The sequence below is a fragment of the Lactuca virosa genome, chromosome 7 (genome assembly GCF_052849685.1).
Source record: "Lactuca virosa cultivar CGN04683 chromosome 7, Lactuca_virosa_CGN04683_v6, whole genome shotgun sequence".
In the NCBI taxonomy this organism is placed as follows: Eukaryota; Viridiplantae; Streptophyta; class Magnoliopsida; order Asterales; family Asteraceae; genus Lactuca; species Lactuca virosa.
The window spans coordinates 91,242,159-91,267,735 of NC_136432.1; the positions used below are offsets into that span (position 1 = coordinate 91,242,159).

Here is a 25,577-nt window from a genome sequence, read left to right on the forward strand (position 1 = left end):
AGATAGTGGTACCCTTGACCCGACTGACGAATAGGACTGACATTTTCCGGTGAGGGCCTGAGCAGCAGGCAGCGTTTGAGACTTTGAGGCAGAAGTTGTGCGAAACACAGATTTTGACCCTACCATATGGTGTCAAGGATTTTGTAGTTTATTGTGACACGTCTATTTCGGGCTTACGTACGATCTTGAGGCAGAGAGGGCACGTCATAGCTTACGCCTCGAGGCAACTGAAGCCTCACGAGGCGAACTACCGGACACACGATATAAAGTTGGGGGCAGTGTTTTTTTTCCCTCAAGATGGATGGTATTTGGGCCTTAGATTTTATTTGATTGGGCTTGGACATTTTGGGTTGTTTTGGAATTGGTCCTTGGGGGGAAGAGACCCAATAAGGCAAGGATTAGGGAACCTTTAGCCTTAAGACATAAATTAGGGTTTGGATCTTGGAGTCATAATGTAATCTAATGGCTAATTAGAAATTTATGTTGTGCGATAGGGGGAGGAGTTCACGAGTCATTCGTTGAGTATGATTTGACACCCACAGTTTGAGGTTTGTCTCCTTTCGTAGAACTCGTGGGTCGAAGGCATCAAGGCCGGCCCACTAGTTATGATATAGCATGATGATTTTCTTTGTGATAATTATCGGTTGTGCATGAAGTGATTGATGCTTCTGTGAATTATGTGTGATATTATGTGGTAGTGGTAGGGGTGAAATAGACCCGATATCAGGTTGAAATTGATCGAAGGGGAAGGTCGAGCACCCATATATGCTCGACATTATCCTGTAGAAATAGACCGAAGGGGCAGGTCGAGCACCCATACATACTCGGTAGTATCCGGTTGAAATAGACCAAAGGGGTAGGCCAGCACCCAGATATGCTTCGCAGTATGTTTGTTTTGTATGTGGTATGATGAGGGAACTCACTAAGCTTTATGCTTACAGTTTCAGTTTGTGTTTCAGGTACTTCTAGCTCAAAGGGAAAGGGGCCGGCATGATCGCATCGCATCACACTATGTTTTTCCGCTGTAGGGATTTTGGGACTTATGCTCTGATAATACTTTTCTATGTTTTATTTTGATTGCATACTATGATCGTCGTATGTTCACATTGTGTTTTGAAATTGATGACGTTTTGGGATATGAGTTTAGTAACTTTAAAAATAAAATTTTTGGGTCGTATTTTTGGTGTAACATCCCAAAAATATAGTCCAAAATTTTCTTTTTAAAAATCATTTACGAAAGACCATAAGCCATCAATATGATAATAAAATCACAAATCATGTCTCCAAAACATCATATCCCATTACTGTATCAGAACCATATGAAAATATCAGAATCTAAAAACATTCCATGCTAAAAGCCTAAAACTATGGTGTGTGCCATGTAGTCATCCCGAGCTTTTCCCCTTACTAGCGGAAGTACCTAAAACCAAAACTGAAAACTGTAAGCACAAAGCTTAGTGAGTCTCCCCAACTACCACATACCATACACATAACACATAAACATATCTTAGGCCCCGCCCCTGCTACATCGAGTCAAGCTCGGCATCGGCTTTCCCGACATCGAACCCTATTCGGCATCGGACCCCGCCCGACATCGAGCAGAACTCGGAATACATGTGAGCATAATCAGATAATATACATAACTATAAGCATATAGCATTAACTTAACCATTCCTCGGGCCCTGCCCGGCATCGGACCGTAATCCGGTAACATACTAACATTCCTCGGGACTGCCCCGGCATTGAGCCAAATTTCGGAAACATACAATACAAACACATTCAAGAATCACAAAGACATCAAGCATACAAACATTCCTCGGGACCGCCCCCGACATCGGATCCAAATCAGGAAAAGCATATAATCCTACATCGGACCCCGCCCGGCATCGGACCATAGCCCGAAACTACTACTAGCTAAACGGTCCGACCTTGGTGCCTTAGACCCGTTCCTACTGGAGGAAACTCACCTCGAATGCTAGCTGTGAAATGTCATTTGAGGAATCTCTGACGGCTGCTCCAACGACTCCCTGACTATCAATTTCACAATAACACTTAATCAAAGATCTGCTAACTCTTCTTAGGGTAAAATGACAATTTTACCCCTGGTCAAAGTCAAAGTCAAGGTCAACTCCCAGTCAACCCAACTTGTCAAGTTATCTACCAACTCGGAGAGTTCCTGTACTACTCAGACTCGTGGTTAACCGAGTCAACTCGTCGAGTCCCTTCACAGACTCGTCGAGTTCTACCTGACATACAATTGGAACAACCTGGCTTCAACTCGTCGAGTCCCCTTCTGTACTCGTCGATTTCCCCTGTCTGTTTGGGATATCTTAATAGATTAAGCCCCTACACTTCTTACTTCCTACAAACCCTGAAAATGTCCTTTTAAGGGTAAAGTTTCTAACTTTACCCATTACTACCTCTTCTTAAAGGGTTTAGCTCAAACCCTAATTCCTTGGGACCTAGAACTTGGTCCTTAAGCCCTCCATACACCAAACTAAATCTTACAACTTCAGATCCAAACCCCTACCACTACTTAGGGACATAAAGTTCCCACGTTTTCTCCACATGCATGGCCTTTTGGGCTAAAAAGGCCAATATGATACTCTATGGATTGCATGGGGGCTCCAATGGCATAAAGTTTGCACCTTTATGTCATAAAATGTGACAACCCGGAATTTCTAACTTGTACAGGTATTCAAATGAATCAAAGTCAAACTCGTTTCTGCTACCTTCTAGCATTGTTTAGAGTCAATTTAAGTGTTCTAAGCCTAGTATCTTCAAAGTTAGGGTTTAGATTTGGGTTCCACAAGTTCACCACTTCCCAAATTGGCCAAACGCTCCACCATAAGGAGTGTACGGCCGTATACCCCCTTCTGGCCGTACACTCTCCTCTATAAATGAGGGACTTGGCCTTCATTCAGCCCTTTCACACTCCTAGCCAAGAAAACGATTCTCTCTCAAGTACCATCCGATTTTTCAACTAGATCTTCAAGTGGTAAGTGTTTCTTCCTTTGATTTGTTGATTCCTTACTCTATCTAGTAAAGATCATTGATTTCTTCCATGAAATCACTTCATTTTGGTAGATCTTCAAGTGTTCTTCAGTTTCACCAAGAACACCAAGAACACCTACTAAGTTCTTGGACTCCAAACACCCCTAAAGGATTTTATATCATAAGTACCACTTCCTATGGTTGTTACTTACTAGTTATGCTCCTTAGAAATCGTCCCAACCATGATCATCAAGGAGTGTACGGCCGTACACACCTCATGTGGCCGTACACCCCTTTGTTTAGTGCTTAATGGCCTCAAACTCAAGTTGTATGCTAGCACATGATCAAGAACACTTATGGGATGCAAGATAGAACCTTGGAATACACTTTTTGACCATTTCTTCAAGGAGTGTACGGCCGTACACTCCCTGGCCATACCCACCAGGCCGTACACCCAAGAGGCCGTACACCTGGTGGCCGTACACACACAAGTGTGGCTGTACACCCATTATATGCAACCCTTTGAGCTTCTAACACTTTAATCTAAGTGTTCTCTAAGTCCTAGGGTGTTTTCCTTTCATGATTAGTTGTATAAACACTAATTATATACATATATGTGTCATTATATGCTTATTAGGATTCGTTGTGCTCAAGTCTTCACTTGACACTTAGCGTCCTACAAACCGATCTTTCATTCATATCACTCACTGCAGGTGAGTTCATACCCCTTTAACTTACCTTTTAAATGATTTTAAATGCTTTTATGGGGGGGGGGAATACAAGTACAAACATAATAGTTATTATATCAATCACATGTGATTAATAACTATCAAACAATGGATTTCTTATACTTCAAACTGTGTTTTCAAACAAATTGCTTCAAATCGTTTTACAAACTCTTTTATATGCAAAACTCTTTATCAAACTCTTTTAAACTTATATTTTGTCAAAAGAATATCTATATAGATATAGTTATATAAGTAGGATTGAAAGGACTAAGGACTGATAACTCGCCTTACTTTCTGTTCCTTGTTTGGTTGTGGACTTAGGGTATTGGTTGTTTGTCCGAAGGTCGTTTGAATCTTAGTTATATATTATGTGTGTGTATATAGATATAAAAGTTCTTCATTCAGTTCGAAACCTTTGGGTAGCAAAGGGTACAAACATGTTCATTCATACCAACAACATTGCTAGTAAACTATAATAGGTATAGTTTAGGAAGTCACTAATACTATTACTAGAACAATGAAACATACAAAGAGTCAGTTCATACATGAGTCAGTACATACTATAACGAGAGACAATACTCACTATAAATAGAAATAGATAGAGCATACTATAACGATAAACAATACTCACTATAAAGAGAAACAGATAGAGCATACTATAACGAGAAACAATACTCACTATAAATAGAAACAAATAGAGAATACTATAACGAGAATAAATACATACTACACACTATACACTAGAGAACATACTACATACTAGACAGAGAGAACACTACACTAGTACATACTATACAAATAAAAGAATACTATAACATTAATGTGAGATACTACTTCATGGCTCTGCATATACTGTTGTGTCACGTTTTGTACCCAGAGTCTCGTGGAGGGAGAGCGTGAATTTGTGTATAGATCTATACGGGACTGACCATCCTACACCTTGCTGCTAGCTAGAGTGGGGCCTGCAGGTCTACGGGTGACGAATGTCATATCTTTTCGACGTCTCGAACGTCGTGGTATACTAGTCAATCAAGTATGGTTACAATCATATCACATTTTACCTTAATTAAACTAACAAGTTTAAGGGTAGTTAGTACATTAGTAGTTAACTAAATAAAACTACTAGTACATCTTTATTTTCCCATTTCATTCACATTGTGATCTTCTCACATAAAAGGTAATGAAAAACTATATTTATGGTAATGATAGTCATACTTTGGGAAAACACACACTTTTACAAAAGAACAAAAATAGAGAACAGTTGAGTCTTGGTAGAAGACTACTTTAGTAGAAAATATAGGATTTTCTAGGAAGGTTACAAACATTTACATCAAACACTTACAAACTTTTCATCAAACACTTACAAACTTTTACATCAAACAATTACAATTACTTTCTTCAAACTTATACAATCAATGACACTAAAATACTTATGAACTCACCCGCTTAAATGCTGATCTACGCTTTCAAAATAACTTGTATTCTTAGGTCGGCAGTAGACAGGTACCGATGATCAGGTTTTTGAGAAGATGGAGCCCATTCAAGACTCATCTCTTATTTTGATATTCATTTTTGGTGTCTTATAAACTTCAGAACACACTTGTATTAAAATTATTACTATTAATGCAATGGATGATGTTGTTGCTTATTTACTATTGTGCATTGTTGTGATACTGTACATGACGTCCTCCACCCCGAACTTTTCCGCCGTTCAGGTTTTGGGGTGTGACAGATTGGTATCAGAGCATTGTTTATAGTGAATTAAGTATATCAACCCATAAAAGATATACAACTATAAACACAACGGGATTAAAATACTCTGGCCAAGAGTTTATACATTTAAATAATAAAATATTTAACCAAAGTATACATACCTGCATTCATACTAATATCAGTTTCACTAGGACAAAACAAAAGTATTACGATTGTTGGACAGCACGAGTAGTCTTGGGGACATATAATCAGATCTGGGAGTGATATAGCCTGATCAACTATATTTTTCCGAGAAGTGATTAGCATGTGTCCAGGACTAGTTGTGATGTTGCAGCAAGCCTAAAAACTTACCAACACTACTACAATGAAAACATTAGAACAGCACATAAACTTAAAATACTATAGGAGTATTTTGTTTTACTATAATTACTTATGTGCAAACTAAAACGATCTTTATTAGTATGTCAATAGTTGCTGAGTGGATACGCTAAGGTTATATGTGACTAAGGTGTCATAGACTTAGAATATGTGATCTTTGCTTTACTTCATGTTCCTTGTTTGGTTGTGGACTTAGAGTTAGGATCACTTATTCGAAGGTCTATCCTGTTTTGGTTACATATGACTGGTATGCACTACGCAAATGTTGGAGTAACTGGTAAGGATCACCTTATAATTATCTTAATTAGTACATCTATTAACTATTCCTTTTACCCCCATTCTCGCGTAGATAACATGGCTAGATTCCATATCCCCAGAGACCCGTACTTTCCCAACTACGGCAATGGTGGATGGCTCGGTGATGAGCCATAGGAGAATCATGAAATTCCATTGGACGACGACTTCGCAGAAAACTTCCCGGAGGATTTTGACTCCGAGCCGGAAGTCAATGATCAACCCCTGGTAGCTCCAATCCCGAATCCTAACCCTCGTCCGGCTTTTCAAGGCCCGACGCCTCTGTGGGCAAAAAACTTGGGAACTTGGAGTCAAGAGCAGGGTCAACCCATGCCATACAATGGAGACCGAAGCTTCTACAACCTAAGCGAGGGAGGCTCAGCGGACAGAGTCCTGCCTATCCTGGTCTGTAGGGTTGCTCATAATGAAGAGCAGGGCAGGGCAGCCATCAACCGAGTCGTGCAGGTTGATGCTGATGCAGGAGTCAATACTGTCTGCATTCGTCGTCTAGAAGATGCTCGTGAGAGAGCTGCAAGAGGCCCTGAGTCTCTACAACGAGAACTAGCTGTGACTCGAGCTGAAGTCATAGAACATCGCGTGCGTCAGCAAGTGTATGAGCGATGCCTTCTTGACATGGAGCGCCAGCTGGCTGACTTAAGGGTTCTCCCAAGGGGTTCCCGTCGCCAGTAGGGAATGCTCTGCTCAAATTTCCTTCTTATCTAAGGATTAGCCTTCCTATCTATGCTCTAAGTAGCACTTTTCCCTGTAATTTCCTGTTTATCTTAAGACCTTGAACTTTAGGTCGAAATGTCTTTAATTCTGTCAAAATTTTCTTATCTTGGTGTGATGTAAGACCTACTCCTAGGTCATTTTTCCCAAACTTATTACATCTGTAATACCAATATTATCGACAGATATCTAATTTCATGGAACTTATCCAAAAACTTTCATCTTTCTAGTACTAGATCTCCATTCAGTCATGCTTTCATCAGTTTTTTTAGGCTATGGAGAGTTAGTCCATGTGTCACTCTCATCATTCTCTCTATTTTATTCTTACCAATATCTTCATCTATGTGATTTTATAGCTTCAAGATGCCTCCGCGCAGATCGAACAGGCGCGCTACTCCAAGAACTCCGAATCAAACTCCACCTCTTCCTCCTCAATTCAACCCAGCAGCTGTTCAATCTGCTGTGAATACGGTTGTTACGGCAGCCCTAACTCAATTCAACACCATCGTTACCAGTGGGAGTGGGACGCATGTGCCTCCCACTATTGTCGGAACTCCAGTACGCTCTAGGGAGTGCTCGTAAAAGGACTTCACCGGCTGCAAACCCAGGGCCTTCGATGGAACTAGCGGAATCATTGCCCTCTCACAATGGTTCGAGAAAACGGAATCGATCTTTGAGATCTGCTCCTATCCGGAAGGGAGCAAGGTAAATTTTTCCACTTGCAGCTTCGCAGACCGAGCTCTGACGTGGTGGAACAGCCATGTCAAGTCACTACCTCTAGCAGTGGCAAACGCTATCGGCTGGGAAGCTCTTAAGGAGCTCATGATCGAGGAATACTGTCCGAGGGGCGAAGTTCAGAAGTTGGAGCAGGAGCTCTGGAGCCTAACCATGAATGGCTCCGACATAGTTTCTTACACTGCCAGATTCAGCGATCTGGTAGCGCTATGTTTGGGAATGGTCCCTTCTGAAGCGAAGAAGGTGGAAAGGTACATTTGGGGGTTGGTGCCTCCATTTCAGGGGAACGTCCTAGCTTCCAACCCCACTGCCTTCGATAGTGCCAAGCGATTGGAACAAAGGCTCATTGACCATGGGGTTCGTACCCCGTCAACAACGACAACCCTAGCCATATCAGAACCCTCCAAAACCGCTAACAACAAGTGGAAATTTTGGTATGACAAGAAGAAGAAGAAAGCTGACAAAAAGCAGCAGGTCGTAGTTGTTCATGCTGCGATAGCACCTGCTGTTGCTGCGCTGGTAAAGCAGTGCGCGGGAAACTTGCCGAAGTGCAACAAATGCAGCTTCCACCAGAATGGACCCTGCCGGGAAATGCAGTGCTCTAACTGCAACAGGAAGGGGCACACTGCTCGTTTCTGCAAGGCTCCGGCAAGGCCAATTACCCAAGTCCCCGGCGCTGGTGTGGGCCAGGCTTGCTACGGTTGTGGCGATGCGGGCCACTACAAAAGGAACTTCCCGAAGGCAGGGAACGCCGGCGGAGTGGGAAGAGTTTTGGCTATAGGCCATGAGGAAGCGGTTGACGACCCCACAATGGTCACTGGTACGTTTCTCCTCGATAACTCATATGCATCCATACTGTTTGATAGTGGAGCGGAGAGGAGTTTCGTGAACAAGAAATTTGCTCACTTACTTAGACATAAATCGCATGCACTTAAAGAACTGTTCACTGTAGAAATGGCTAACGGGAAAACAGAGAGTGCTAGCTGCATATACATAGGTTGTACACTAACACTAGATAGCCATTCATTTCCAATCAACCTCATGCCGGTATCAATTAAAAGTTCTGACGTCATAATCGGCATGGATTGGTTGAGTTCTCATCGTGCCGACATCATGTGTTACGAAAAGGTTGTTCACCTTAATCTGCCGTCTAGCGAAACTCTAGTTATCTACGGCGACAAACCCGACACAAACCTTCGCCTCATCTCGAGCATTCAAGCCCAGAAATTCTTGCGAAACGAATGTCGCGCATTCCTTGCTCATGTTGTCGATGTGAGCCAAGAGACGAAGGACATAAAGAACATTCAAGTGGTACGCGATTTTCCCGACATTTTTCCAGAAGAACTCCCAGGATTACCTCCGCAACGTCAAGTCGAGTTCAGAATCGACTTAGTTCCAGGGGCTACCCCAGTAGCCAAATCGCCCTATCGTCTAGCACCAGCTGAGATGCAGGAGCTATCCAGTCAACTTAACGAATTGCTCAGCAAGGGCTTCATTAGACCAAGCTTCTCACCATGGGGAGCACCAGTCTTGTTCTTCAAGAAAAAAGACGGATCGTTCCGTATGTGCATCGACTACAGAGAACTGAACAAACTGACCGTCAAAAATCGTTACCCTCTGCCTCGCATAGACGATCTGTTCGACCAACTTCAAGGGGAGAATTTCTTTTCAAAGATAGACCTGAGATCCGGGTATCACTAGTTACGAGTGCTAGGGGAGGATGTTCTGAAGACAGCCTTCCGAACTCGTTATGGACACTACGAGTTTGTAGTGATGCCGTTCGGATTGACCAATGCGCCTGCAGTATTCATGGATTTAATGAATAGGGTGTGTCGTCCTTACTTGGATCAGTTCGTCATTGTCTTCATCGATGACATACTTATCTACTCTCGTAGTAAGGAGGAGCATAGTCAACATCTTCGACAGGTCTTGGAAACACTGCGATCGGAGAGGCTCTATGCGAAGTTCTCGAAATGCGAATTTTGGATCCGAAGAGTCGAATTTTTAGGGCACGTGGTTAGTGAAGAGGGAATATACGTCGACCCTTCCAAAATCAAAGCCATTGAGAACTGGTCAGCACCGAAGACGCCTACAGAAATTCGTCAATTTCTAAGCCTCGCTGGCTACTACCGCAGGTTCATTCAGAACTTCTCTCGGATTGCGAAACCGCTTACAACATTGACCTAGAAGGGCGTGGCCTTTGACTGGGAAGAGAAGCAAGAAAAAGCGTTCCAAACGCTAAAGTGAGCCTTATGCACCGCACCGATACTGTCCCTCCCCGAAGGGACGGAAGACTTCGTGGTTTATTGCGATGCATCCAACCAAGGGCTCGGCTGTGTTCTGATGCAACGAGGTAAGGTCATCGCCTATGCCTCAAGACAGCTAAAGACACACGAGGTCAACTACACCACACACGATCTTGAGTTAGGAGCAGTGGTATTTTCTCTGAAGATCTGGAGACACTACCTGTACGATACGAAAAGCACTATATTTACATACCACAAAATCCTACAACACATATTCGACCGGAAGGAGCTCAACATGAGACAACGACGGTGGGTCGAGCTACTCAGTGATTACGAATGCGAAATTCGTTATCATCCCGGCAAGGCCAACGTAGTAGCTGACGCCCTAAGTCGGAAAGAATACTCTGGTTGTAGAGTCAAATCATTGACTATGACTATCCATTCACACTTGTCCACACAAATTAAGGAGGCTCAGCTCGAAGCTTTGAAACCTGAAAATGTGACGGGTGAATCCCTGAGAGGGATGGATAAAAACTTGGAAGTCAAGGGTGGCGGAGCCTTATATCTCATGGATCGGATCTGGACACCGAAACACGGTGGTTTCAGAGACTTGGTCATGACCGAAGCGCACAACACTCGATATTCCGTCCACCTAGTTTCAGATAAGATGTATTTGGATCTTAAAAATTTATACTGGTGGCCTAACATGAAAGCACAGATTGCTACCTTTGTAAGTAAATGCCTTACTTGCGCCAAGGTTAAGGTCGAATACCAGAAACCATCAGGTTTACTCCACCAACCGGAGATACCTGAATGGAAGTGGGAGAGGATCAAGATAGACTTCATAACCTAGTTGCCCAAGACAACGGGTGGTCTCGATACCATTTGGGTGATCGTAGACAGGTTAACAAAGTCCGCACACTTCCTGCCTATCAAAGAGACTGACAAGATGGAGAAGCTAACTAGAACATACATTAGAGAGATCATATGACTGCATGGTGTTCCCATATCCATTATATCCGATAGAGATAGTAGATTCACATTGAGGGTCTGGCAGTCGCTACAAAGTTCCCTATGAACTAGGCTGGACATGAGTACAGCCTACCATCCGCAAACTGACGGACAAAGTGAGAGGACTATTCAAACTTTGGAAGATATGTTGCGAGCCTGTGTGATTGACTTTGGGAAGGCATGGGATACTTATTTACCCCTTGTCGAGTTCTCCTACAACAATAGTTATCACACGAGCATAAAGGCTGCTCCATTTGAAGCCCTCTGTGGCTGTAAGTGCAGATCCCCTCTGTGCTGGGCTGAGGTGGGCGACACTCAGTTAGCTAAAGGACGAGTTCCTGACAGCACTCTCACGGGTCTGGAAATCATTCGGGAAATGATAGAGAAGATCGTTCAGATTCGTAAACGATTGAAAGCCTCTAGAGACCGACAGAAAAGCTACACAAACAAGAGAAGGAAACCGTTGGAATTCCAGGTGGGTGACCGTGTTCTATTGAAGGTCTCACCCTGGAAGTGCTTGATACGCTTCAGAAAGCGTGGAAATCTAAATCCGAGATACGTAGGGCCTTTCGAGATTCTTGCTAGAATTGGCCCTGTAGCTTACAAACTCAAACTACCTCGCGAACTCAGTAACGTACATTCTATTTTCCACGTCTCGAACTTGAAAAAGCGTCTGTCCGACGAGACTCTTGTAATCCCACTCGACGAGATCGAGATCAACGAGAGCCTCAACTTCGTGGAAGAACTTGTAGAGATCATAGACCGAGAGGTCAAGCGAACAAAGCAAAGTCGTATCCCGATTGTGAAGTTTCGTTGGAACGCCAAGCGAGGACCTAAATTCACTTGGGAGTGCGAGGATTAGTTGAAACTGAAATATCTTCATCTTTTCGTTTAGTTATTTGTAATAGCTTAATTGTTTAAACTCGAATTTCGGGACGAAATTCTCTCTAACGGGGGGATGATGTGATAACCCGAAATTTCTATCTTGTACAGTTATACAAATCAATCAAAGTCAGACTCATTTCTGCTACCTTCTAGCATTGTTTAGAGTCAATTTGAGTGTTCTAAGCCTAGTATCTTCAAAGTTAGGGTTTAGATTTGGGTTCCACAAGTTCACCATCTCCCAAAATGGCCAAACGCTCCATCATGAGGAGTGTACGACCGTAAACTTGGGTGTACGGCCGTACACCCCCTTATGGTCGTACACTTTCCTCTATAAATGAGGGACTTGGCCTTCATTCAGCCCTTTCACACTCCTAGCCAAGAAAACGATTCTCTCTCAAGTACCATCCGATTTTTCAACTAGATCTTCAAGTGGTAAGTGTTTCTTCCTTTGATTTGTTGATTCCTTACTCTATCTAGTAAAGATCATTGATTTCATCCATGAAATCACTTCATTTTGGTAGATCTTCAAGTGTTCTTCAGTTTCACCTGGAACACCAAGAACATCTACTAAGTTCTTGGACTCCAAACACCCCTAAAGGCTTCTATATCGTAAGTACCACTTCCTATGGTTGTTACTTACTAGTTATGCTCCTTAGAAATCGTCCCAACCATGATCATCAACGAGTGTACGGCCGTACACACCTCATGTGGCCGTACACCCCTTTATTTAGTGCTTAATGTCCAAAAACTCAAGTTGTATGCTAGCACATGATCAAGAACACTTAGGGGATGCAAGATAGAACCTTGGAATACACTTTTTGACCATTTCTTCAAGGAGTGTACGGCCGTACACTCCCTGGCCGTACACACCAGACCGTACACCCAAGAGGCCGTACACTTGGTGGCCGTACACACACAAGTGTGGTTGTACACCCATTATATGCAACCCTTTGAGCTTCTAACACTTTAATCTAAGTGTTCTCTAAGTCCTAGGGTGTTTTCCTTTCATGATTAGCTGTATAAACACTAATTATATACATATATGTGTCATTATATGCTTATTAGGATTCGTTGTGCTCAAGTCTTCACTTGACACTTAGCGTCCTACAAACCGATCTTTCATTCGTATCACTCACTGCAGGTGAGTTCATACCCCTTTAACTTACCTTTTAAATGATTTTAAATGCTTTTATGGGGGGGGGGGGGGGAATACAAGTACAAACATAATAGTTATTATATCAATCACATGTGATTAATAACTATCAAACAATGGATTTCTTATACTTCAAACTGTGTTTTCAAACAAATTGCTTCAAATCGTTTTACAAACTCTTTTATATGCAAAACTCTTTATCAAACTCTTTTAAACTTATATTTTGTCAAAAGTATATCTATATAGATATAGTTATATAAGTAGGATTGAAAGGACTTAGGACTGATAACTCGTCTTACTTCCTGTTCCTTGTTTGGTTGTGGACTTAAGGTATTGGTTGTTTGTCTGAAGGTCGTTTGAATCTTAGTTATATATTCTGTGTGTGTATATAGATATAAAAGTTCTTCATTCAGTTCGAAACCTTTGGGTAGCAAAGGGTACAAACATGTTCATTCATACCAACAACATTGCTAGTAAACTATAATAGGTATAGTTTAGGAAGTCACTAATACTATTACTAGAACAATGAAACATACAAAGAGTCAGTTCATACATGAGTCAGTACATACTATAATGAGAGACAATACTCACTATAAATAGAAATAGATAGAGCATACTATAACGAGAAACAATACTCACTATAAAGAGAAACAGATAGAGCATACTATAACGAGAAACAATACTCACTATAAATAGAAACAAATAGAGAATACTATAACGAGAATAAATACATACTACACACTATACACTAGAGAACATACTACATACTAGACAGAGAGAACACTACACTAGTACATACTATACAAATAAAAGAATACTATAACATTAATGTGAGATACTACTTCATGGCTCGGCATATACTGCTGTGTCACGTTTTGTACCCAGAGTCTCGTGGAGGGAGAGCGTGAATTTGTGTATAGATCTATACGGGACTGACCATCCTACACCTTGCTGCTAGCTAGAGTGGGGCATGCAGGTCTACGGGTGACGAATGTCATATCTTTTCGACGTCTCGAACGTCGTGGTATACTAGTCAATCAAGTATGGTTACAATCATATCACATTTTACCTTAATTAAACTAACAAGTTTAAGGGTAGTTAGTACATTAGTAGTTAACTAAATAAAACTACTAGTACATCTTTATTTTCCCATTTCATTCACATTGTGATCTTCTCATATAAAAGGTAATGAAAAACTATATTTATGGTAATGATAGTCATACTTTGGGAAAACACACACTTTTACAAAAGAACAAACATAGAGAACAGTTGAGTCTTGGTAGAAGACTACTTTAGTAGAAAATATAGGATTTTCTAGGAAGGTTACAAACATTTACATCAAACACTTACAAACTTTTCATCAAACACTTACAAACTTTTACATCAAACAATTACAATTACTTTCTTCAAACTTATACAATCAATGACACTAAAATACTTATGAACTCACCAGCTTAAATGGTGATCTACGATTTCAAAATAACTTGTATTCTCAGGTCGCCAGTAGACAGGTACCGATGATCAGGTTTTTCAGAAGATGGAGCACATTCAAGACTCATCTCTTATTTTGATATTCATTTTTGGTGTCTTATAAACTTCAGAACACACTTGTATTAAAATTATTACTATTAATGCAATGGATGATGTTGTTGCTTGTTTACTATTATGCGTTGTTGTGATAGTGTACATGACGCCCTCCACCCCCGAACGTTTCCGCCATTCCGGTTTTGGGGTGTGACATAACAGCCCCTCTAGGTCCTAGATCTGGAAGATTATCCACTTGGGTCGTCCATTCTCCAAATGTTATCATTCTTGAGCTAAAAACCTTGTTAAAAGGGAAAGGAAGAGATCTAATGAACTAGAGGTCAAGATAGAACTTGATTACCAGAAAATGTAGCCAAAGAAGTGTAGTTTCTGGATCTACTCTCTTATTCTTGAGCCTTCTATGTGACAACCCGAAAAAATTTAAATTTTGCCTGGTAAAGCTCAGCCAGTCAAGTCGACTGAGTGTCAGACTCATTCCTGCTATCATTTAGCCTCATTTGGAGTCCGTTTAAAGGTCCAAAGGTCAGTACATTCAAGCTTTAAACATAGAAATGGATCGTGTACACTTCTAGCATCAAAATCGGGCCTTACACTCCAACACAAGGAGTGTACGGTCGCACACATGGGTGTGCGGCTGCACACCCCTCTCCTGGCAGCACACTCACGAGTATAAGTGTAGAACTCAGCCTCCTTTAATCCCTTTTCACCCTCCCAAGCTTAGAACTCGATTTTGCTCTCAACTACCATCCGATTTTCAGCCTAGATCTTCAAGAATGTAAGTGTTCTTCACTTAAATTGTTGTTAATCCTTCCAAACTAGTAACACTCTTTGATTTCATCCATTTGAAATCGTGTTTTGGCTAGATCTTCAAATCTTCATCCATTTCACCAAGAACACCAAGAACACACACTTGTTCTGGGCGATTTTGAGCCTTCCCGGGCTTCCGGATCGTAAGTACTTCTTCCCAATGCTTGAAACTTGTTAAGAACACTTGTTTAAGTCCTTAGAAATGCCCAGAACTCGTGATCTTATGGTGTGTGCGGCCGCACACACTCATGTGGCCGTACACCCCTCAAACACCCTCAAAATACCATCAAAACACCCCTAAAGACTTGTATACTGTAAATGCCATTCCCCAAACTTGTTACTTACTAGATGAGAGCCCTAGAAAACGTCCAAAACATGTTTAACAAGGAGTGTGCGGCCGCAGACACTCCATGTGGCCGTACACCCCTTTGTTTGGTGCTTTAGGGCTTCCAAAGTGCCTTTCTAACTTCAACATTTGATGAGCATCAGTCCTACAAGCCTCCCCACCATTTGGAAAACGTTTTGAGTACACTTTACCATGAGTGTGCTGCCGCACACTCCCTTAAGTGGCCGCACACTCCCTTAGTTTGAATCACATGTGATTCCAACACTTGGTCAAGGTGTTTCCTAGTCTCGTGAAGTGTTTCCTTGCATTTGGTTGCTTCCAAGCACTATATTTATGTCAATATATGTCATTATATGTCGTTTAGGACTCGTTAAGTCTCGGGATTTCATTCGTGGAACTTCTCATCCTTACACGCATACCCGTTTGAATCACCCACATCAGGTGAGTTCATACCCCGTAATGAATCTTTTAACTGTTTTAACTGTTTTAAGGGGGGGGGGATACAAGTTGAACACAATGATAATTGTGTAAATGTTTATTTTAAACATCTTTCAAAATGTTACTTATGTCATTTATAAGTTGTCAAAACATTACAAAAACTCTTTTAAAGTTATGTTACTTTATAGTTATACAAAACTCTGTTTTTAAAGTACAAACATAACTTAGTAGATAAATGAGTCTTTTTCAGTAACAGTCTAAGTAGAACATTACTAGTAAACTATAATAGGTATAGTTTAGGAGTATACTACTCACTATCTCTAATACTATGGAACATACAAAGAGTCAGTTCATACCTGAGTCAATGCATATTGTAGACAATACATACACTACACTATATAACTGAACATACTACACACTAGAAAGAGAGAACATACACTAATACACATTATTCATACACACTAAACTCTATAATAAAGAACACACTATGATGAGAATCAGGAGAGAACATGCACTACTCTAGTACAAACATTACATATACACTTTAACTTAAATGTGAGGCACTACCTCGGGGCATGGCAACTCTGTCATGGCTCGACTTGTAACCAGAGTCTTCTGAAGGAAGAGCGTGAATTCGTGTATAAATCTATACTGGACTGACCGTCCTACACCTTGCTGCTAGCTACAGTGGGACCTGTAGGTCTTCGGGTGATGAATGTCATACCATCTCGACGTCTTCGAGCGTCGTGTTTTACTAAGGTCGATCAAGTATGGTTACAATTATATCACATGATACCTAAATTAACAATTGGGTAAAGGTAGTTAGTACAACAGTAGTCACTATATTATAATACTACAATACTTCGTTATTTTCCCATTACTTTCATAAAGTGACAGTACCACTTGAAAGTCAAACTCAAACTATTTTCGAGTCAAGATAGTTATAAACTAGGGAAAATATACATATTTACAATCAACACTCAGAACAGTCCAGTCTAGTACATTCAGTAGAAGGGGGCCTATAATGCTAACTTTATGATTCCTTAGTGTATGCATTCAGGGATATATATTAATCGGATCCGACAGATGGTAGGATGTGTGCTTTCCGCTTCATTTCCTGTTCCTTGTTTGGTTGTGGGCTTAGAGCAGATACACCCAGCCTACCATCTATCCAATCTTATATATATATATATATATATATATATATATATATATATATATATATATATATATATATATATATGTTTCCGTATACACCAAGTAATCATAAGGGGTACCAGGTATGGGCCAGGTCATAGGACACTAATTCAATGCACCGTTTTCTAGTATACAAACATACTTTTTAAGCAAGAACTTTTGGTATACAAAACTAGAAACTTACCAGTAAAGGGTTTAATCCATTTTATTAAACCAGTATAACTTAAAGGACCTTAGGTGGTTAATTCTATAATACTTTAGTTTATACACCAGGGTTATATATAATTAATATCCGATAGGTAGTTGGATGTGTGCTTTCCGCCTCATTCCTTGTTCCTTGTTTGGTTGTGGGCTTAGGGCAGATCCACCCAATTAACTATCTGTTCGATATTAGATTATATATAGCTAGTATAAACTAAGTGATTATAGAAGGAACTATTGTGGTTACCATTTCTACTATAAGAAATAAGGGTTTTCTTAAAGGATCTTTTCTTCAAATATAAAGGAACTATTACAGTTAACTCCGTGAGTACCAGGTGAATACGCCAGGGTTGTATACAATGAGGATCTAACAAACAATGGGATGTGTGTCTTTCGCCTCATTTCCCGTTCCTTGTTTGGTTATGGATTTAGGGCAGATACACACAACCGATTGTTTGTTTACTCTGAGTTTTATATAACTTGTGTTCATTTAATACTCATAGAAAGGATTGTTGAGTCGTTTTTACTTATCTTTCATCAAAGCAGGAAATATAGGATTTTCTGGAGGAACAGGCAAACTTTTCTAAACAAAACTTACTATCACTTACTACAACTTTCTACAACTTTCTTACTACTTACAACATCACTAAAATCATATGAACTCACCAGCTTAATTGCTGATCAACTCTTTCAAATAACTTGTATTCTCAGGAGACTATTAGACAGGTGCTCGTGCTGGGAATTCAGAAGATGGAGCGTTATAGCTTCAAGTCTTGTTTTGTTATTTGTTTATGAATTCTATGTTTTGTGAACACACATATTGTAAAGACTTTCTTTCTAAATGAAATGGTTGGTCATTACTTGCTTACTGTATACATATCTTGTGATACTAAACATGACGCCCTCCACCCCAGAACGATTCCGCCGTTCCGGTTTTGGGGTGTGACATTCTAACTCCTCCTTCTTCTTCTTCAAGCTTCAAAATACAAAAGATTGCTTACAAATGGCTCACACACTCACAAGATGCTATAAGGTTTCGTGGATTAGGGTTTGGGACAAGGAGGTTGTAAATGAGGCCAAGGGGTGGGGACTAAGATGCTTAAATATGGTGCAAAACCCCAAAATTAGGGTTTCATTCTGGCCGATCTACTCGCCGAGTCGAGGGCTCTTGACTCGTCGAGTAGATAGCTTAAACCGCGCGCATAATCTGCCTTCTACTAGACGAGTTAGGGCCACCAACTCGTTGAGTCCCTCTCTTAAAATGAATAAATAAATAAGTTAAATGCATACCAGGAACCAGGTGTTACATTTGGAATGTTACAAAAACCACCATACATTCTTTTCAAATCATCGAAAACATGTCAGTGTGAATAATCATCAGAGTATATTCCCAAAATCATCAAAAGCTAATTAATGGTGGACACGATGCGATCAAGCCGGATCCTTCCTTTTTGAACTAGAAGTACCTGAAAAACATTTAAACACAAACGTAAGCACAAATCTTAGTGAGTGCCCCAAAATACCACATACCATACATACATATCACGTGTACACATCATACATACATATCAAACCGAAGCTGTAACGGGTCTATTTCACCCCTGAGTCCCTTCCGTCTCCTTCGGTATCTTTCAACCAGTACGGGTCTATTTCACCCCATATAACTAAGCATACAATCATACTAGTAAGAGTCACGAAGACAACAAGCACATACAGGCATATCAACAAGTGTCACAAAGATAATTATCATCCTACAACATAATCCAGTGTGCCGACATTGGTGTATTCGACCCACAAGTATAGTGAGGAGACTCACCTAAGAAATGATGATCAACTGCTACTGCTCCTACTGACGCGAATACAGATTCTATAACCACTTATACAACCATACAAAGTACACCCTTAACTTTTATTCAAACACTAGGGGTTTGACCAAAAGTCAACGCAAGTTAAAGTGAAAGTCAATGGTCAAAGTTGACTTGCCACGTCGTGGCCATCCTTGGCCACGTCGTGGCCCTCAAACGACAAAACATACGCATTTTCCCCAGTCGTCACGTTGTGGCAACCTAGGACACATCGTGCGCACTAAGTCCAAAGTGTCTTATTGGGTAAAAGTCGAATCCTCCGATCCCAAAGGTTATAAAGTCCATATTTGATCATTTTTATTGTCTAAATGGATAAATTTTCCAACTTAATCACTTGATACTCACCAAGAGGTCTAGATCTTAAGTCTTAGGTCCATAACATACAACCATAACATGGGCTTAACCAGGAAGCACTTTAATCCCTTAAGTCTCAAACCCATTTGCTCCAATAGAGCTTATAACACTAAAACAAACTTAAAGATTTGTGTTTTTTAGACATGAATGTCCAATGATGTCTTGGACTCAACTTAGGTCAGCATGGGTGATATTGCCATATTTATACACATTTTTAGGCAATATTTTAATACATTTTGATTAATATTTTAGTTATTTACAATGATAAGTGGTACTTATAAGATTGAACTGTATTTTGCAGTCAAAAGGAGCAATCTTGAAGAATAAGGACCAAAATCGACAAGTGGCAGAACTTTGGAGGATTGAAGAATTAAGGAAAAGAAAATCCCTGCAAAAAGCTAAATTCACGACGTGGATATCACTTCCACGACGTGGAGTTGGTGATTCTAGAAGATGAGTACACGAGAAGGCAGAGTCCTTGCCCGATAAGGATTCATCCTAATTCACGACGTGAAGTCTTACTCCACGACGTGGAGTGCAAATATCACAAAAATTATATATATCCTTGGTATTTATGATTTTGAGGAGGTTCTGGAGAACTGGAGGTTTGAGAAGACGAATTTTGAAGCCAAATAACCCAGAGAAGTCAAGCTATAGCACCCAAGGAAAAAGAAGGAGTTGAAGATCACAAATTTCTCTTTTAATTTGGTACAATTTACTATGTTTTTATTTATTCAGTTCGAGTGTTTGATTTCAGCCATGAGTAGCTGAATCTAGCTACTTCTGTTTAGCTAGATGAAACTTCAACTCATGGTTTAGTTATTTAGCTATGGATTTTGCAAGTTGGTTAATTGCTTGTGTTTGATTGTTAATACGTAGCATGCTAATATTTGATACTTAAATTGCTTGAAATTCATGTTATGTGTAGCTTAGTGAATATTAAATTGCATGAACTTGAAACCTAGTAATTTAGTTACCATTAGATTACTAGAGCTAGGATCGAACCAATCTTAGATAAGTAATTAAAGTTGTTAAATTTGGTTGTGCCGGAGAACATATAGTGTGATTATAATTATGTTTGTTTAATCAATCTTACATAACTCCATTCATAATTCATAATTGATTATGTGTTAAATTATGTGTGACCATGCATAGTTCTACATGAATTAGTTAAATATTAGTAAATTTGGACTTAAATTGATAATAATATAATAATTGGTAACCAACATGAATTATCCATAATTAGTAGCTAACCATTGAGGAGAAGTGGATTCAAACTAAACAGGAGTGTGTTAGTCATTGATTGAATTTAATAATTAGGAGATTAAGTTTGTTTGAACTTGTAAAATCAGATAAAAACCAAATTACTTTTGCTTGTTTTAGGTTAATTTTTGGTAGGTAAATTAGTTAACTAAAACATGTTCCCTGTGATCGATACCCGACTGTTTGTGCTATACTATTTGCGAAAAGGTACATTGCCTCTAGTCGAATAGCTAGTTAGATAGTAGGTAAAATTAGGTGTAGTAGCATTATCGACATCAATGGGGTTTTATGACCAAAATCTTATGTATGGCTCAATCAATCAACCAAACTTCAGATCCCAACCATGAACTATTCCAAATAATCTAGAGATTCATAAAGTTGCAACCTTTATGAAATCTCACCATCCCAACTAACAAGATCAAGAAGAAAATGGGACAAAATTCAAGATCTAGCAACCTATTATAAAAAGGTGGAGCCTTGAACACTTACAAGGGTCCAAAATCGAGTTAGGAAGGGAAATTGAGACTTTCTTGCTGATCCTTGGCTTACTCCTTCTTGCTTCTTCCTTCAAAATCTCTCAAAAGCACTCAAGAAAGCTCAAAACCGGATGTTACACCATGAAACCGAAGATAAGTCACGAAACAACAACCCATGTGATGAAATCGAAGGTTTGTTCTCCCCAGTTATGACTAAACCGAAGCTGACTAGACGAAACCAAAGATGAGGTAGCCCCATCTGTGATTTTAGTAGCTATTTTTTGAAAAACCATATTTTTTTGCTATTTTTTACAAAATAATTAACAAAAATGCCTATATTTGTAAATTTCTCTAAAAATAACATGGGAAAATCTGCAAATCGCAATGGCTTATGAGGAAATCACAAATGGTCAAGTCCATCTCTGATTTCATCAGGTAAAAATGACAAGATTCGAAATATATATATATATATATATATATATATATATATATATATATATATATATATATATATATATATATATATATATATATATATATATATATATATATATATATATATATATGAAATCGTATGTAAGGGCCTCAAATCGCATTTAGTTAAATGGAATCACATCAATTTATGAAGCCCATCTATAATTTTAGTAGCTAGTTGGATAAAAAATTTTGTTAATTAAAAAATGAATACAAAATTTAGCAATTTTTTTTTTTTTTAATATACTTCATTGATATGTTACATATTAGATAAAGTAACAAAAATATATTTTGATGATTATTTATATTATAGTAACTTTAATATTATCTATTTAGTACGATTTAATATTATGGATATTGACAAAAAAGAACTCATGTTAATAATATATAGGGTAAATAGCACAAAAGACACTATGTTTATCCAAAAATTCTAATTTGACACAGTGTTATTTTTTGTTTCAAATTTGTCACTGTGTTTTCTAATTTGTTACAATTCTGACCATTTGACCGGTCAACCCGGTTACTTGCTGATGTGGCATGATGACGTGTCAGTTTTTGATGACGTGGCATGCTGACATGACATGCTGACGTGTCAAAATTGAATTTTTTTCCCACAAAAGACACTAAGTTTTTAATTTTTTTCGATTTTGACACTAAGTTTATTTATTTTTTTCAATTTTGACACTTTATTTTTTTGTTCCAAATCGAACATTATTTTTTTCAATTTTGTTTAATGCTTACCGTTTTCCATTTGAAAGGGTATAAATATTTTTTTATTACATTTTAAACCTTATGAAAACATTTTTTTTCATTTAAAAACCATATTTTTATATAAATACAAAGTTTTTTCTTTACATTCAAAGCATATGTTTTATAAATATTTTTAGTTATATAATGCGAGCCGAACTAACCATAAACTTCAAATAAGAATAAGAAATGTTATCAATTATCACTTATGAAATATTATTTATTTTATTTTTTGTTGTAGATTTTACACATATTTTTATTTATGATTAAATAATTATAAGGTTTAAAATAGAAAATGATCGGCATTGAACAAAATTGGAAAAATGATTTTCGATTTGGTACAAAAAAAATAAAGTGTCAAAATTGAAAAAAAAATAAACTTAATGTCAAAATCGAAAAAAAAAAATGAAAACTTAGTGTCTTTTGTGGAAAAAAATAATTAAATTTTGATGTGTCAGCATGTCATGTCAGCATCCTACGTCATCAAAACTGACACGTAATCATATCACGTCAGCAAGTAACCAGGTTGATCGGTCAAGTGGTCAGAATTGTAACAAATTGGAAAACACAGTATCAAATTTGAGAAAAAAAATAACACAGTGTCAAATTAGAATTTTCGTGTAAACGTAGTGTCTTTTGTGTCATTTACCCTAACTACATATATCATGGTTTTAAATTTTTACCAAATGAAATCTTATTTCAGTGTTGATTATTCTGAAGTATGCTTGTTTTTACGAATGTTAATCAATATCATAAAATCTTAAGAACTAGAAATGATGTGCACAAGTTGAATCTGAAAACAAAGCTAACAGGTCTAGAAAGGTATATACATTCTCATTTGGCATGTAGGTAGGATTCTTTTTTTTTTTTCTACATAAGGATTATTAAACCTCTATATCATATTATCATTATTTTACTTTTATTTATTTGTTTATTATAGCATTATGTCCACATGGATTTAAAAAATTCGGACATACCATATATGCGATTCTAATCCAGCTTCGTTCATACGACACTGACATAACGTCTACATAAATTAAAAATTTATTTTTTAATTTAATTCAACTTTATTCTTCTATTACAACATTGTACTTTGAAAATTTTATCTAATAATAGAATATTAAATTCATATTCAAAGCAATTTTCACTGCTATAATTAGGTAAAATTTTCAAAATACAATGCTATAATGGAATAACACAAAAATGAACTAAATTAATATATATATATATATATATATATATATATATATATATATATATATATTTTAAATCCACGTGGACGTCATGTCAACGTCATATGAATAAAGTTGGATTAGAATTGCATACATGGTATGTCATGTCTCTGTGAGTGTAGACATGTTACCTATTTAATTTGAGACATACTACGTGACATTAGCCAAATTGATACATTTACATAAATTTATACACTTGGACTTAGGGTGACCTTACATTTATGCATAAATTAATGTCAAAGATGTTATGTGATTCCCGTTCATGTAAAATAAGACAAAGATACTAAATTTTTTATAAAGACCATTCACACCAATAAAGCAAAGATGTTGTACATGAACCATTTATATAAATAAGAAAAATATGTTAAGTTTTGTCAGAGGACCATTTATCTTGATAAGAACAGCTTGTTGTCTACATCTACAGACCATTTTCGTAAAAGAAAACCAAAGATTCTAACTTGAACCGTGCGGTTTCTAAACTTTAAAAAATGAAAATTTTAGTTTTCGGTTCAGTTTTGACCAAAAACTACACCGAACTGTAATATGTGTACCCCTAGTTGATGATGTTGCTATTGATGTTATAACACTAATAATGGGATTAAATCCAAAATCAAATCCTTTAGTAAAAAAATAATGAAAAAAAAATCATTTTTGGGCCATTACCCCCAAAAAAATTACAAAAATACATGTAACACTCTAATTTTAGGGAGCTGATACTTCCAAGACATTTTTTAATACATCCACGGACATTTAAGGGAAAATGACAATTATGCCCTTTAAAAGATAATTAATTATTCAAACTTCAGAGAGTAAATCAAACGGTCTCTTATTATTTCTCGATAATCGGAGATCGCTTCAAAAAGGAAAATGACGTAAGTTCTTTTTCTCTGGTCACCCCCCCCCCCCCCCGGACTCTCTTATCAACCATGGGGTTTAAAGAAGAAGAAGCGACAACATCCACTTGAGATCTACTCATTGCTTCACAAGGATGCAACAATCGTCGTTCACTGTTCACACCTTTTGTTTATGCTTAAGGATGTCGTCGTCGGCTATTACACTGCTTCACGAGGCTACAACAATCGCCGGGGAAATTCTTTCAGGTGGAGCAAAATACATTCTTAGAGGTAGAAAGGGAAGGAAAGAAGAAAGCGCCTAACCAGATCGCCGGAGAAATTCTTTCCTTCTTCACTTCTTCACTTATAAGAACTTCTTAGTGTTAGATAAAGAAAAAATAATCACATAATCCATCACTAGAAGAAAGGAATTCCTTTGAGTGTATGGTGGTTTTCTTTTTATTGTATTTTTCGATTTGAGGCAATATGCAACAGGTTCGAAGGCACAATTGTTTCGAGCATAACGAAACGATGTTGCTCACGTTTTGCACTTGTATCAGCCTTGCAAGTGTGGCCCTCATGCTTACCATCACCGTTCTAGACGTCGGCAACAACTGGTTTGCATAAGTCTCTCTTTCCATCTTCATAGCTAACTTCCTTTTTGTGAACATACGATCTGAAATGGAGAATTGGAACAAACCAACAATGGAGCGTATTTTGTGAAGCGGGGATCACGAACAGAGCAGATTACAGTGAAAATAATGGTGGCGGAAGATGGTACTTTATCGAAGATTATGGTTTAAGGGGATGACCAACAAATTGAATACATGAAGAAGGAGGTGCATGCTGAATATTGTCGGAAAAGAATCCGAGATTTGTGAGAGTTGTGGTTCAAGCATTTGCTGAAGATTGCAACATCGGAAATGGACATAG

At 38.4% G+C, this 25,577-nt stretch overlaps 1 pseudogene; it reads left to right on the top strand.

The window, feature by feature from the left end:
* The first annotated feature begins 24,799 nt into the window (after positions 1-24,799).
* Positions 24,800-25,525, top strand: LOC145126916 (protein COFACTOR ASSEMBLY OF COMPLEX C SUBUNIT B CCB1, chloroplastic-like; annotated as a pseudogene).
* The last annotated feature ends 52 nt before the right edge of the window (positions 25,526-25,577 follow it).